Below are 14,766 nucleotides of genomic sequence, written 5' to 3'. Positions count from 1 at the left end.
AACAAAAAAACCTCTCAGCAAACTAAGAAAAGAAGTGAACTTCCTCAACTTGATAAAGAACATCTACAACACCTAACATCATACTTAATTGTGACAAGCCTAGATGCTTTTTTCCTAAGATCAGGAGCAAGGTAAGGATGTCTCCTTTCACCAACCCTATTCAACATTGTACTAGGACTTTTACCTAATACAGTAAGACAAGAAAATGAGACAAAAGGCATACAGATTGGGAAGAAAGAAATAAAACTGTCTTTGTTTACAGATGCAATAAATCACTGAAATATGAAATTAATAACACTATTTATGGTAGACCCCAACAAATGAAATACTTAGGTATAAATCTAATAAAATATGTAAAGAATCTATATGAGGAAAGCTACAAAATTCTAGTAAAAGAAATCAAAAAACTTCTAAACAAATGGAGAGATATTCCATATTCATAGATAGGAAGACTCAATATCGTTAAGACGTCACTTCTTTTAAATTTGTCGCAACTTGATCCATAGATTCAGTGCAATTAGAAATGATCCTAAAGCTTATATGGAAAGGCAAAGACTACAGTAGCTAATATAATCTGAAGGATAAGAACGAAGTTGGAGGACTGACACTACTCAACTTCAGCTCTTAGCATGAAGTGACAGTTATCACAGCATGACACTGGCAAAAGAATAGACAAATACATCAATGGAACAGAATACAAAACCCAGAAATAGACCTACACAAATACAGTCAACTGGTCTTTGACAAAGAAGCAAAGACAATTTAATGGAGCATACACTGTATTTTCAAGAAATGGTGCTGGAACAATTGAACATTCGCATGTCAAAAAAAATCTAGACAACAGAACTTATGCCTTTCACAAAAATTAATTTAAAATGGAGCATACACATAAATGTAAAATTCAAAACTATAAACTCCTGGAAGATAACATAGAAGAAAATCTAAATGACTTTGTGTTTGAGGTCAGTTTTTAGATACAACACCAAAAGTGCAACCTATGCAAGAAAAAATTGATAAGTTGGACTTTATTAAAATTAAAGCCCTCTGCTCTACAAAAGACACTATTAGAGAACGAAAAGACAAGCCACGGGTGGGAGAATATATTTGCAAAACTTATCTGATAAAGAGCCGTTAGCCAAAATGCAAAAAGAATTCTTAAAACTCAACAGTTAAAAAATGAACAGCCTGATTTAGCAATGGGCCAAATTCTAACAGACACATCACTGAAGAAGATATACAGATGAAAATTAAACATATGGAAACATATTCAGCATCATATCTTATTAGATAATTGCAAATTAAAACAACGATGAGGTACTACTGGAAGCCTATTAGAATTGCTAAAGTCAAAAAACTTACAATTCCAACTGCTGGTGATGAATTAACTTGATATTGATCCAAAACTCAATGTAAAGCTAAAATTACAAACTTTCAGAATGTGGAAGAAAATCTTTATCAGCTCGGCGTAGGCAAAGATTTCTGATATAAGATGCAAAAACACATAAGCCATAGAAGATAAAAATTATAAATTGGACTTATTCCAATTCAAATTCCTGCTCCTCAAAAAAATATTATTGAGAAAAGGAAAATACAAGAAGTAATCTGGATGGGGGGGGGGAATCACAATACATATATCTAACAAAGGATTTGAATCGTGTGTGTGTGTGTGAGTGTGTGTGATCTCACAACTCAATATGAAAAGAAAATCAAATTTTTAAAAATTGAGTACAAAATTAGAATAAATATATCTTAGTCTATTCAAGTTGATAAAACAAAATATTTTAACTGGGTGGCTTATAAACAGCAGAAATTTATTGCTTACAGTTCTGGAGGCTGGGAAGTCCAACACTGAGGTACCCACAGACCTGTTGTCTGATGAGGGCCCATTCTTCACAGATGACATCTTCTAGATGTGTCCTCACATGGTGGAGGGTGAAAATAAGCTCTTTCTAGCTTCTTTTATTAAGGTATTAATCATCCTCTAAAGTCCTCACCTCTTAATACTATTGCATTGAGGACTAGGCTTCAACATATAAATTTTAGCAGGACACAAACATTCAAACCATAGCAAAACACTTCACAAAAAAGATAAGTGAGTGTCATTTAACCACAGAAATAGAAGCTCAACTTCATTAGTCATCAGGGAAATGCAAATGAAAACTACAGTGTTAACACCATGGACATATTTACTAAATCTTAAAAGACTCTCAATACCAAGCGTTGACAAGCACATGGAGCAACTCAGACATTCCTTCACGCTAACAAGAAGGTAAAGTGATACAACCACATTGCAGTATTGCTGGGCAAGTTTTTTAACAAATGACTATATACTTACAATACAACCCAAATATTTCACTCCTAGATATTTACCCACGAGAAATAAAAGTCTGTGACCACAGAAGGAGTTGATCTGGCATAAATGTTCATAACATCTGTATTCACAATAGCCAAAATTTGAAAACAACTCAAATATCTATCAACAGGGAAATGGATAAACCAACTGTGTAAGGTTCATATAATGGAATACTACTCAACAATAAAATGGAACAAACAATACACATAACAACATAGATGAATCTCAAAATGATGTACTGGGTAAAAGCAAAAAATATTACATACTGTTTGAGTCCATTTATATGATGTAACAGAACAGGCAAAACTAATCTTTCCTGACAGAAGCATATTAGTGCTTCCTGGGCCAAGAGTGGGTAGATTTGACTTCAAAGAGCATAAGGAGACCTTTCAGAATGATAAAAATATTATATCTTCATTGCAGTTATTCACATGCATACATTTCTCAAAACTTATCTAAATGTACACTTAAAATGAGTTAATTGTATTATTTGTAGATTATACTTTAAGTTAATATTTTTCTTTAAAACTGCCCACAAAGAACATTCAAAAAGAAACAGTATTATTGATAAATAATTACAACATTTAAAAAAGAAATGATACCAATTGTACACAACTCTCAGAGGAAATTAAAGAAAATTTAGGAAAAACACTCCCCAACTTATTTTTAAGGATAGCATAAAATTTGTATCCCGCAGTGTAAAAGAAATAAAAAAATTGGTCAATTCTCTCACGATCTTAGATGTAAGAACCCAAATCATAATACTAACAAATTAAATCCCGAAATACATAATAATACACCATGGCCAAGTGGTGTCTATCCCAAAAATGCAAAAATGTACTAGCATTCAAAAATTACTCAGTGTGATTCTCCATATTAACAGAATAGAAGAAAAACCATGTGATTATTTCAGTGCCTGCAGAAAAAGCACTTAATAAAATTCAAACTCTTAAAAAATTAGAAATAAAGGAAAATTTTTGTATCTGATAAATATTGCCCAAAAGAAAAATGTCATAACAAACATAATGTTTAATGATAAAATATCGAAAACTTTCACCTCAATATTGGAAATGAGATACTACCCCATACAATGCCCAATGCCGCCATTTATATTCAATGTTCTACTAAAGTCTTAGTCATTGCAATCAGTCAAGAAAATTAAATAAAAGATAAAAGGATTGGAAAACAGAAAATATGACAGTCATTATTCACAGGTGACATAATTGTGTATGTAGCAAATCCAGAAGAAGACACAAACAAACAATTGGAATGAAAAGTGAGTTTAACAAGTTCCTGTATATAAAACCAATATTTAGGCTGGGCATGGTGGCTCACGCCTATAATCCCAGCATTTTGGGAGGCCAAGGTGGGCGGGTCACCTGAGGTCAGGAGTTTGAGACCAGCCTGGACAACATGGCAAAACCCCATCTCTACTAAAAATACAAAAATTAGTTGGACACGGTGGCACACATCTGTAATCCCAGCTACTCAGGAGGCTGAGGCATGATAATTGCTTGAACCTGGGAGGCAGATGTTGCAGTGAGTCACGATCGCGTCGCGCCACCGCATTCCAGCCTGGGTGACAGAGCGAGACTCCATCTCAAAAAAAAAAAAAAAAAAATATATATATATATATATACACACACATACACACACACACACACACATATTTTAAATCAAAAGTATGGCTATAAAAGAGCAAGAAAAAAATTAGAAAATAAAATTGTACATGATATTATTTACCATGGAACCAAAAATATACTAGGAATTAACCTAACAATGTTTGTAAATAATTTTATAAAAAGATCTTAAAAAATATTACCAAGGGAAATTTAAAAGATGTCTTAGTTCATTTTGTCTTGTATAATAAAATATCTGAGGCTGGGTGATTTTATAATGAAAATATGTTTATTTGGCTCATAATTCTGGTGGCTGAAAAGTCCAAGATTGGGCAGCCGCATCTGGTGAGGGTCTCAGGCTGCTTCCACTCGTGGTGAAAAGTGGAACAGGAGGGGCATGTGCAAAGAGAGTCTATTAGAGTTCTCTAGAGGGACAGGATATAGATATATTCTATATATGAAAGGGAGTTTATTAAGGAGAATTAACTCACACAATTACAAGGTAAAGTCCCACAATAGGCTGTCTGCAAGCCGAGGAACAAGGAAGCCAGTGGTGGATCAGTCTGAGTCCCAAAACCTCAAAAGTAGGGAAGCCAACAGTGCAACCTTCGGTCTGTAGCTGAAGGCCCGGGAGCCCCTAACAAACCACTGGTGTAAATCCAAGACTCCAGAAGCTGAAGAACTTGGTGTCTGATGTTCGATGCCAGGAAGTATTCAGCACAAGAAAAAGGTGAAGGCCGGAAGACCCACCAGGTCTGCTCTTCCATCTTCTCCTGCCTGCTTTATTCTAGCCACACTGGTAACTGATTAGATGGTACCCACCCACATTAAGGTGGGTCCTCTCCCAGTCTACTGACACAAATGTTAATCTCCTTTGGCAACACCCTCACAGACACACCCAGGAACAATACTTCGCATTTTTTTTCAATCCAATCAAGTTGACACTCATATTAACCATCACAGACAGGAAGCAAGAGAGAGAAACCAAGGAAGCCAGACTCTTTTAAACCCCATCTCCCAGGAACTAATCCATTCACATGCAAAAGAGAACTTACTTACCCATATCGGAGGGCATTAATCTATTTATGAGGGATTTGCCCCACAACCAAAACACTTGCCATTAGCCCCCACCTCCCAACACTGCTACACCAGGGATCAAATTTCAACATGAGATTTGGCATTGACAAGCCATATCCAAACCATAGCAGAAAGTCTTAATAGGTAGACAGACTAAGTTGATGATTAAGAAGATTAAAAAAAAATCATCAAGATGATAATTCTCAAATAGTCTGCACATTTACAATCCTAATCAAAAATCCAAGCAACCTTTGTGAAAATTAATAGTGGGTTCTAAAATTTGTATTAAAAAATGAAATGGGAAAGAATAGCCAAGATAATCTTGCTGAAAAATAAAACTGGAATGTTTCTCTATCAGATATTAAGGTTGCTCTAAAGCCACAGTAACTAAAACAATGGAGTACAAAGTCAAGGAGAGAGAAATGGATGAATGGAACACACTAGAGAGTCCAGAAAATGACCCCCATACACACGGCCATGTGAGTTATGGGTCAGTGTGGACCCATTTAGGAAAACAAGTATCTTGACCCTTGCCTCACACTACAGAATAATCAATTCCCTATGGATTATAGCTCTAAATACCAAAGGTAAAATAACAATGTATCTGAAAGAAAACATAAGAGAATCTAATCTTGGGATGGATAAAGATTTCTTAAAACAAAACTGCTGACGAAAAAGAAAAATAAAGATACAGTGGACTTCATTAAGAAGTTCTGTTAGTTCTGATTATCAAAAGACCATTAAGAGATTAAAACTCTAGGCCAGGCATGTTGGCTCACACCTGCAATCCCAGCATTTTGGGGGGCCAAGGCGGGGAGACTGCTTGAGCTAATGAGTTTGAGACCAGCCTGGGCAACATGGCAAAACCCCATCTCTACTAAAAATACAGAAATTATCCAGGCATGGTGTTGGGTGTACCTGTAGTCCCAGCCACTTGGAAAGCTGAGGTGGGAGGATGGCTTGAGCCTGGGCAGAGGTTGCAGTGAGCCAGCTCATGACACTGCACTCCAGCCTGGGCAATAGAGCCAGACCTTGTCTCAAAAAAAACAAACAAACAACAAAAAAAATTCAAGCCACAGAGTGGGAGAAGCTACTTGCTATACACACATCTAACAATGTACTCATTTCCAGAGTATATAAAGAACCCCTAAATATGAGCAAGAAAAAGGCAATTTTATAGAAAATTGACAAAAGCTTTGAAGAGGCACTTCAACATGAGGCAGACACACATGGCAAATAAATATAATAAAGGTGGTTACATTCATTAGTCAGGGAAATACAAATTAAACCACACTGAGATACAGCTATGTCCCCACCAGAATGACAAAAATAAAGTAACATAAACAGAATAGCCCAGATGTTGGTGAGTGACATGATTTTGTTTTGTCCCCACCCAAATCTTATCTTAAATTGTAGTTCCCATAATCCCCATGTGACATGAGAGGGACCCAGTAGGAGGTCATTGAATCATAGGGGCAGTTACCTCCATGCTGTTCTCGTGATGGTGAGTGAGTTCTCACAAGATCTGATGGTTTTATAAGGGGCTTCCCCCCACTTGGCTCTGCACTTCTCCTTGCTGCTGCCATGTGAGGAAGGACATGTTTGCTTCCCCTTCCACCATGATTGTAAGTTTCCTGAGGCCTCCTCAGCCATGCTGAACTGTGAATCAATTAAACCTCATTCATTTATATATTACCCAGTCTGAGGTATCTTTTTATTAGCAGTGTGAGAACAGGCTAATACAGTGAGGCGGAAGGGCTTCTGAAGCTCTCATGCACTGTGGGTTGGATGTAAATGGGTGGGATGTAAATGGCATTTTGGAAACAGTCTTCAGTGTGTGCCACACAGGAGTCACATTTCCCTTACACCCAGTCCAGGGTGGGTCAGATAGCCTCCTGTATCTTCCCACTGTCCTCTTTGGAATTCATGATCTACAAATTTGGCACAGCAAAGAAAGAGAGGGTTGTGGGAGCGTGGGGCAAGTTTTGAAGGGCCAGGACTGAAAACAGCTCACAGGACTCTGCTCAGCTTCTATTGCCCCGACTTGGTCATTGGGCCTAACCCAAATGCTAGAGAGTGAGGACTGCAGGCAAGTAAGTGGTCCTCTGGTGGCGCAGAAAAGCACTAGATCTCCACCTTTCATATGTCACTAAAGTAAATTCAAGTGAATCAAAGATGTAAATGTTAAGAAAGTGTTAGAACAGAAAATAATCATCTAAAGTAAATTCAGGTGAATCAAAGATGTAAATGTTAAGAAAGTGTTAGAACAGAAAATAATCATTGCTTTCATAATCTTACAGCAACAGAAAAGACTTTAGCAAATACATTAAAGTGCAGAGGCTATCAAATAAAACTTAATATTTGGTTATATAAAAATATAAATTTTCCGTAGAACACAAAAGTCAAAAAACAAATAAACTGCAAATATAAAAAGTAACAAAGGAAAGGATGACAGGGGAAGTGAGAAGAGGAAGAAGAAATGAGAAAGACGGAGGAAGGGAGGGAAAATAAGAAGGAAGGAAAAAGATATAACTCATATGACAGATAAGAGATAATTTCATTAATGCATTAGCAGCACCAAAAAAATCAGTAACAAAACAACCAACTGCCTAGAGAAAAAGACAAAGAATAGGAAATAACAGTGCACAGAAAAGGAAGCACACTTTTTTTAAACAAGTGTAACGACTTTCAACTTAACTTTTAATCAGAGAAATGCAAAAGTTAAAGCTCCAGGGAGGTATATTTTCCCTTATCAGATGAGCAATGGCCAAAATATGAGCACACAGCCCTGCCCAAAGGTGTGCTGGGCACAGCGTGGACCAGGAAAACCTCTATGAAGATCAGCTGGCCACAGAAAAGGGCACAGCTTATTTTAACCAGAAATGTGCTTCTAGGTGCTTATCCTTTAGAGTGTACTCACCCAAGGATGGAAAATGCTGTGTGTACAAGGCCCTTCATTACAGCACTGTTTGTAAGAGCAAAAGGTGCAGGAAACAACCCACATGTCTATCCACAGAGGGTTGGTGCATAGGTCAGGATACAGCCACATAAAGGACTACTTGGTCACCAATGAAATGATGATGTGCCTCTACATGTTTAGCTTCAGAAAGACCTCTAAGGCAATGTTAAATAAGAAGACAAGCACAAGACATGTGGTACACCACCAACTGAGTGGGAGCAAAGGGGCCACAGAATCAAAGTCCACAGAATGCATGCTTGGCTATCCCAACTTCCTTAAAGGCTGATACCCAAGAATGTGGGAAGAGAATCGCAAGGCACCTGGGAGGCTGGGAAACAGTGAGGGGGACTGATCTCTCTCCAGGTACCCTTTGTATGATTCTAAGTTAGATCATGTGCATGCATACCTCTTCAAACTAGACTTTTTTAAACAGAAAAAAAATTTTAAGAACCCCACTGTTCTAGTCCATTCGGACTGCTATAACAAAATACCATAAACTGGGTGTCTCATACACAAGAAAAATTTACTTCTCACAGTTCTTGATCCCAGCACCAGGATCAAGGTGCTGGCGGATTCCGTTTCTAGTAAGGCCCTGCTTTCTGATTCACAGACAGCATCTTCTCTCTGAATATTCACATGGTGGAAGCAGTATGGAGTCTCTTTAAAAAGGCACTAGTCCCATTATGAGAGCTCCACCTTCATGAAACTGATGACCTCCCAAAGCCGCCACCTCCTAACAGCATTGCACTGGGGGCTAGGATTTCAACATATGGATATGGAGGGATATAAACATTCAGACCAAAGCATTGCTCCCTGCACCCCCCTCCAAATTCATGTCTTTCTCCATGAAAAATATACTTATTCCATCCCAGTAGTCTCAAAAGACTTAACTCATTCCAGTATTAACTCAAAAGTCTAATGTCCAAAGTCTTCTCTATATATAATCTAAATCAGATATGGATGAGACTCCAGGCACCATTCATCCTGAGGCAAATTCCTCTCCAGCTATGTACTGGTGGAATCATGTACCGCATGGTTCCAACATGCAGTGGTAGGACAGCCACAGAATGGACATTTCCATTCCAAAAGGGAGGAACAGGAGAGAAGAGAGAGACAGCTCTTGAGCAAGTCCAAAGACTTAAGGCTCGAGGGAGATCTTCTTTAGCTCCAGCCTCTGCCCTCCAGGCCAACTGCAGCTGTGGGTCCATCTTCTGGACGCACTGGAGTGGAGGCTCCACCACCAAAGCTTTGCCATGCAGGGGACTGAGCTCCATGGCTCTGAGTGGCCCTGAACCCATGGCTCCACTGGGCATCGTTCTAGTGGTGCCCCCACCCTCTGTACTTCAGCCCCAAGACACTTCAAGACATCCTTTAAAATCTAGTGTATTAGTCTGTTCTCATGCTGCTGATAAAGACATACCCAAGATTGGGTAACTTATAAAGAAAAAGAGTTTTAATGGACTCACAGTTCCACTTGGCTGGGGAGGCCTTACAATCACGGTGGAGGCGAAAGGCACTTCTTACATATCGGCAGGCAAGAGAGAATGAGAGGCAAGCTGAAGGGGGAACCCCTTATAAAACCATCAGATCTCATGAGATTTATTCACTACCATGAGAACAGTATGGGGGAAACCACCTCCCTGATTCAATTATCTCCCACCAGTTCCCTCTCACAACATGTGGGAATTATGGGAGGTACAATCCAAGATGAGATTTAGGTGGGGACACAGCCAAACCATATCATCTAGATAGAAGCAGCCATGCCCCACAGCTTTGCTGGGTGCGGTACACATTGCTAAGCCCACCAGAGTTGTACCTGCAGTGCCCAAGGAGCGTAGCAACAAACTGTGGGGAGTGGAGCCCATGGTGTGAGGCAGTGCGGGGCAGTGGGACCCCCCACTTTGATATCATTCTTTCCCCCCCACCCAGGACTGAGCACAATAGATTTAGATCTCTGTGGATTTGAATCCCACTTCTGGTACCAATTTTCTGTCTTAGTTCATGCTATTATAACAAAATACCATAAACTGGGTGGCTTATAAACAGCAGGAATTTATCTCTCTGTTCTTGAGGCTTGCAAATCCAAGATCGAGGTGCTGGCAGACTCATAGGTTTATAGGTGGCACCTTCTCACTGTATCCTCAGATGGTGAAGAGGTGAAGGGTCTCTCTTAGGCTTCTTTCATAAGGGCACTAATCCCATTCATGAGGGCTCCACCCCCATGACCTAGTAATTTCCCCAAAGCCCCAAACCTCCTAACATCAACACCTTGAGGGTGGGAATGTCAACCTATGAATTTTAGGGAGACAGAAACATTCTGATCATAGCACCCACTTATCTGGAAGCCATAGAGCCTGCAGCAGCTCCTGGCCCTGGCTCTGCACAGGAGGTGTCTCAGAACCTATGCACTATTTTTTAAATTACATTTCTATTTTATCTTTCCTCCAAAGAGCCAAAGGCCCTTCTCCAAGTTTCCCACATTTTGAAAATAAAGCCAGAGAAATACTTTTAGTCTCTGGGAGACAGGCCCAAAGGGACATTGTGATGGGACGAGTTGGTCTGAACTCTGTGCTGTGTCTCTCTGACCTCTCTTGTTTCTGATTTATTTGTTTCTTTCTTCCTGAAAGTGAATGCAGCTAAGTGGGGAAACACCGTCCTCCTTCCTGCTGCTATTTTCAAACAAACAGAAGTTCTATAATACATGAAATCAACTCTGTCTTTGAAAAACCCCAGGAAATGCAGTCCAGTACCATGATACCATGATTTGATTCCACGATTTCACTGCAAGGATTTAATTTTATCAGTAACAGACTGAGGTGGCTGGTTTGAAGAAGCCCAAGTATCTTACAGAAGGGTATTATTTCTCACAAAGTTGCTTATCCCAACAAGGATTACATTTTGATGAGAAAGATCATCTGTTTTTATTCCAAGAGACTTTCGAGAATAATATTACAATTCCATAAGCTTTTAGTAATATGGTAAGAGAGCTGATAATACATTATTTCCATGCTAAGTTTCTATAATAATACACTCAAGTATTAATACTTTGGAAGCTTCAAGGAAGCTTGCACAATTACAGGGGAAACAATTGCATGATTTCTACAGAAAGCACAGCTGTCAAGCACAAGAGAACATTTCAATACATCTCCTCCAACACCTGTGTTTATTTTCAAATGCATATGTGTTTTCACTAGGGAATAAGGGAACAGAAGAAAACACATGAGACAAGTTGAACTGACTTGCAGGGAATTTGAATCAAATCGTCTGACAGTTGCCCACGCCAAACATCAAAAACAAATACCAATTAGAAACCAATTATTTATAGGACCAAAAATTGATAATTAACAGAAGCAAGGCTGCAGCTTGGTAGATAAAAAGACATCTCCACAAGAAACCCCCTATGGATCTGGAAAAGCAAAGTGAAATTGGTGTTATTCAACTGACCCACATTGGTACAAGGACAAGGGGACACGGAGCAAATCGTGACAGATGTGGGCCCATCTGGCTATTTGGTCATAGTCCCAGCAGGGGAGCCACAATTATTTCCGCTTTCCAGGTGAACTCAAAGCTTCTTTCAGGCTATTTCCGGCAGCATCAGGCAAAGGAGCTGGCGACGGTTGGGGTATGGAAGGTGAGCACCAGTAGTGTTTGCCTGATCTTGCAACTTCTCACCCTCTTTGTCAGGTGCTACTTTTTAACTTAAATTAATTTGGGGTGGGAGAATATCTACCCTAAACTCCCTTTGGTCAACTTGGGAAAGGTGCCAGAAAACACAGGACTGGGTATGGCTCCCTTCTGCTCCTGCATCCATCAAAGTGAGAGAGCCCCCAAATCTGCCCAGGGCCATGGGCACCACAGGGTCCTGCAAAGGGAGAGAGAGTAGAAATAGAAGTTGTACCATTTCAAACAGCTTAGTGCCCACTGAGGTTTATGCCTTTCCTTTGTACTGTCTCCACTTGGGCTCCTTCGTAAGGTAGAGGAAACAGGAAGTGCTGTTCACAGGGCAGTGAGGGCTTTGAACCAAGTAGACTTGGGTTCAAATCCCAACCCTGCCAAATCTCTAAGTTTCACTGAGCTTTGGCTTCCTCAACTGTTAAAACAAAATGGAGCTAGAGGGGTAATATGTTTACACTCATTCTTGGCTTTAAAAACATATTATGAAATATGCCATGCATACAAAGGAGTACAGATTTATGTATTTATCTATATAGCCTAAAGAACAGTCTAGAAGCAAATGCTGTCCAGCCAGCACTCAACTGAAGAAACATCACCAATAATTGATTGAGATCTCCCTGTTGTATCACCTCTGCACCCCTGCCAAGCCCACATCATCCTCAATTCTGAGAGCCTCGCTACCTTCTTTTCTTGATACTTTAGCACATCTGAATGACTCTCTAAACAAGGTGCAGTGTCGCTGTGCAGGTTTTCTCATCGTACATCAACGGACTCATTCTGTTCTTCTGTAACTTGCTTTGTTCACTGAACATGGTGAACTTTTTTTTTTTTTTTTTGAGATGGAGACTCACTCTGTCACCCAGGCTAGAGTGTAGTGGCGCGGTCTTAGCTCACTGCACACTCCGCCTCCCGGGTTCACGCCATTCTCTTTCCTCAGCCTCCTGTGTACCTGGGACTACAGGCGCACGCCGCCACGCCAGGCTAATTTTTTGTATTTTTAGTAGAGACGGGGTCTCACCGTGTTAGCCAGGATGGTCTCAATCTCCTGACCTCATGATCCGCCCGCCTCGGCCTCCCAAAGTTCTGGGATTAGAGGCGTAAGCCACTGCGCCCAGCCCCGAACATGGTGAATTTTTAACTTTATTTCGAAATAGTTGCAAACTTAGAGAATAGCTGCAAGAACTACACAGGTAGCTCCCATCTGCTCTTTACCCAGATTCACTAGTTTCTAACATTTTGCTATACTCTATCTCATCCCCCATGTGTATATATTTTTATAAGTTAATTGAGAACAAGTTGCACACATCATGTCCCTTTGTGTGCTTTTCCTAAAAAAGAGGATATTCTCTTCCATAACCACAGTAGAGTTATTAAATGCAGAGAGTCTGAAATCAGCACATACTTTGATCGCATCTGCAGCCCCTATTCCAATTCTGCTGGTTTCCCTGGTGGTGTCCTTTATGGCATCTTCCCCGTCAGTGCATGGTCCTGTTCAGGTCACACAGGACATTGAATTCTTCTGTCTCGTTAGTCTCCACCACCAGAACAGCGCCTTGGTCTTGTTTTTCATGACACCAGTATTTTTGAATAAGACAAGCAGTGACTCTCTCGGATGGTCCTCAGCCTGGGTTTGTCTGGTGTTTCTTGGTGCTCAGATTCAAGTTATGCATGCCCGGCCAGGACACTACCCCCACGAGGCACCTTCGGAAGTCTGCAGTGCCCACTGGCCTCTCTCATTGGTCGTGCCAGCTTGGATCAGCTATCAAGGTGTTGTCTGGCTTCTCCTCCGAGGAAAAACACTTGGAGACCACACAAAGCTCCTCACCAACCCCACCGCTTCAGTTCAACATTCATGGGTGATTTCTGCCCAAACCAGTCAGTACAAAATAGTGATTTCCCCCTAACTTCCTCTGTATTTGTCAACCAGCATTTTACAATAAGGAAGAGACATCCCTTCTCCTTCACAGACTTATATATTTATGACTATGTATTTGTCTATTTATTATCAGTGTGGACTTATAATCCACTGCTGTTCTTATTTATTTTGATGCTCTCACTGCCCTGGATCTGGCCAGTGAGGACCTCCACCGTGTTTTTCCGACATGCCTCCATGGTATTCTGATACAATTCCGACAGGTTCATCCTGAAAAACAATTTCCATCCAGCCCTACAGTGTTCCCACGCCTTCCCCGACTCTACATCCCTATTTTCCTTCAGTCACAGGGAAATCCTCTCTCCCACCACATCAGCATATTGACTCATCTGGTCAGTCCCACAATACACATAAAATGGTTTCAAGGCCGGGCACTGTGGCTCACGCCTATAATTCCAGCATTCTGGGAAGCCAAGGCAGTTTGGATCACTTGAGCCCAAGAGTTCAAGACCAGCCTGGGGAAACCCCATCTCTACCCAAAATTTAAAAAATTAGCCAGGCATGGCGGCATACACCTGTGGTCCCAGCTACTCAGGAGGCAGAGGTGGGAGGATCGTTTGAGCCCAGGAGGCAGAGGTTGCAGTGAGCCAAGATCATGCCATTGCACTCCAGCCTGGGTGACAGAGTGAGACCCCATCTTAAATAAATAAATAAATAAATAAATAAATAAATAAATAAATATAAAAATGATTTCAAAATTGCTGTACTCTTACCACCCCAGAAATCAAACCTCCTGAGACAAGGTCAGGGTAGTTTGCTGTTCCTTCCCTGAACTGAGGTATAATTCTAGTACTGTGGTGACATCATTTAGCTGAAATGCAGTTGGATTCCTTTGTTTCTTTTGGCATTCAGTTTTGGGGGTTTTCCCTATCCTTGATTTTTTCATATTATTTCTGTACCCTGTTACCCTACAGTTAGAGGCTGAGTTGATCCTCCTGAAATCCATATGTTGAAGCCCTAACCCACAGTTCCTAAGAACGTGTAAACTTCATTTAAAAATAGGGTCATTGCAGGTGTAATTAGTTCAGGCAAGGTCCTTCTAGAGTAAAGTTCACGCCAGCCCAATATGACCAGCGTTCTCATAAAAAGGGAAAACCTGGCCGAGCGTGGTGGCTCACGCCTGTAATCCAAGCACTTTGGGAGGCTGAGG

Source organism: Nomascus leucogenys, chromosome 24, assembly GCF_006542625.1.
Source record: "Nomascus leucogenys isolate Asia chromosome 24, Asia_NLE_v1, whole genome shotgun sequence".
NCBI lineage: Eukaryota > Metazoa > Chordata > Mammalia > Primates > Hylobatidae > Nomascus > Nomascus leucogenys.
The sequence above is the reverse complement of the archived record's forward strand: the minus strand, read 5'-3'. Positions refer to the sequence as shown.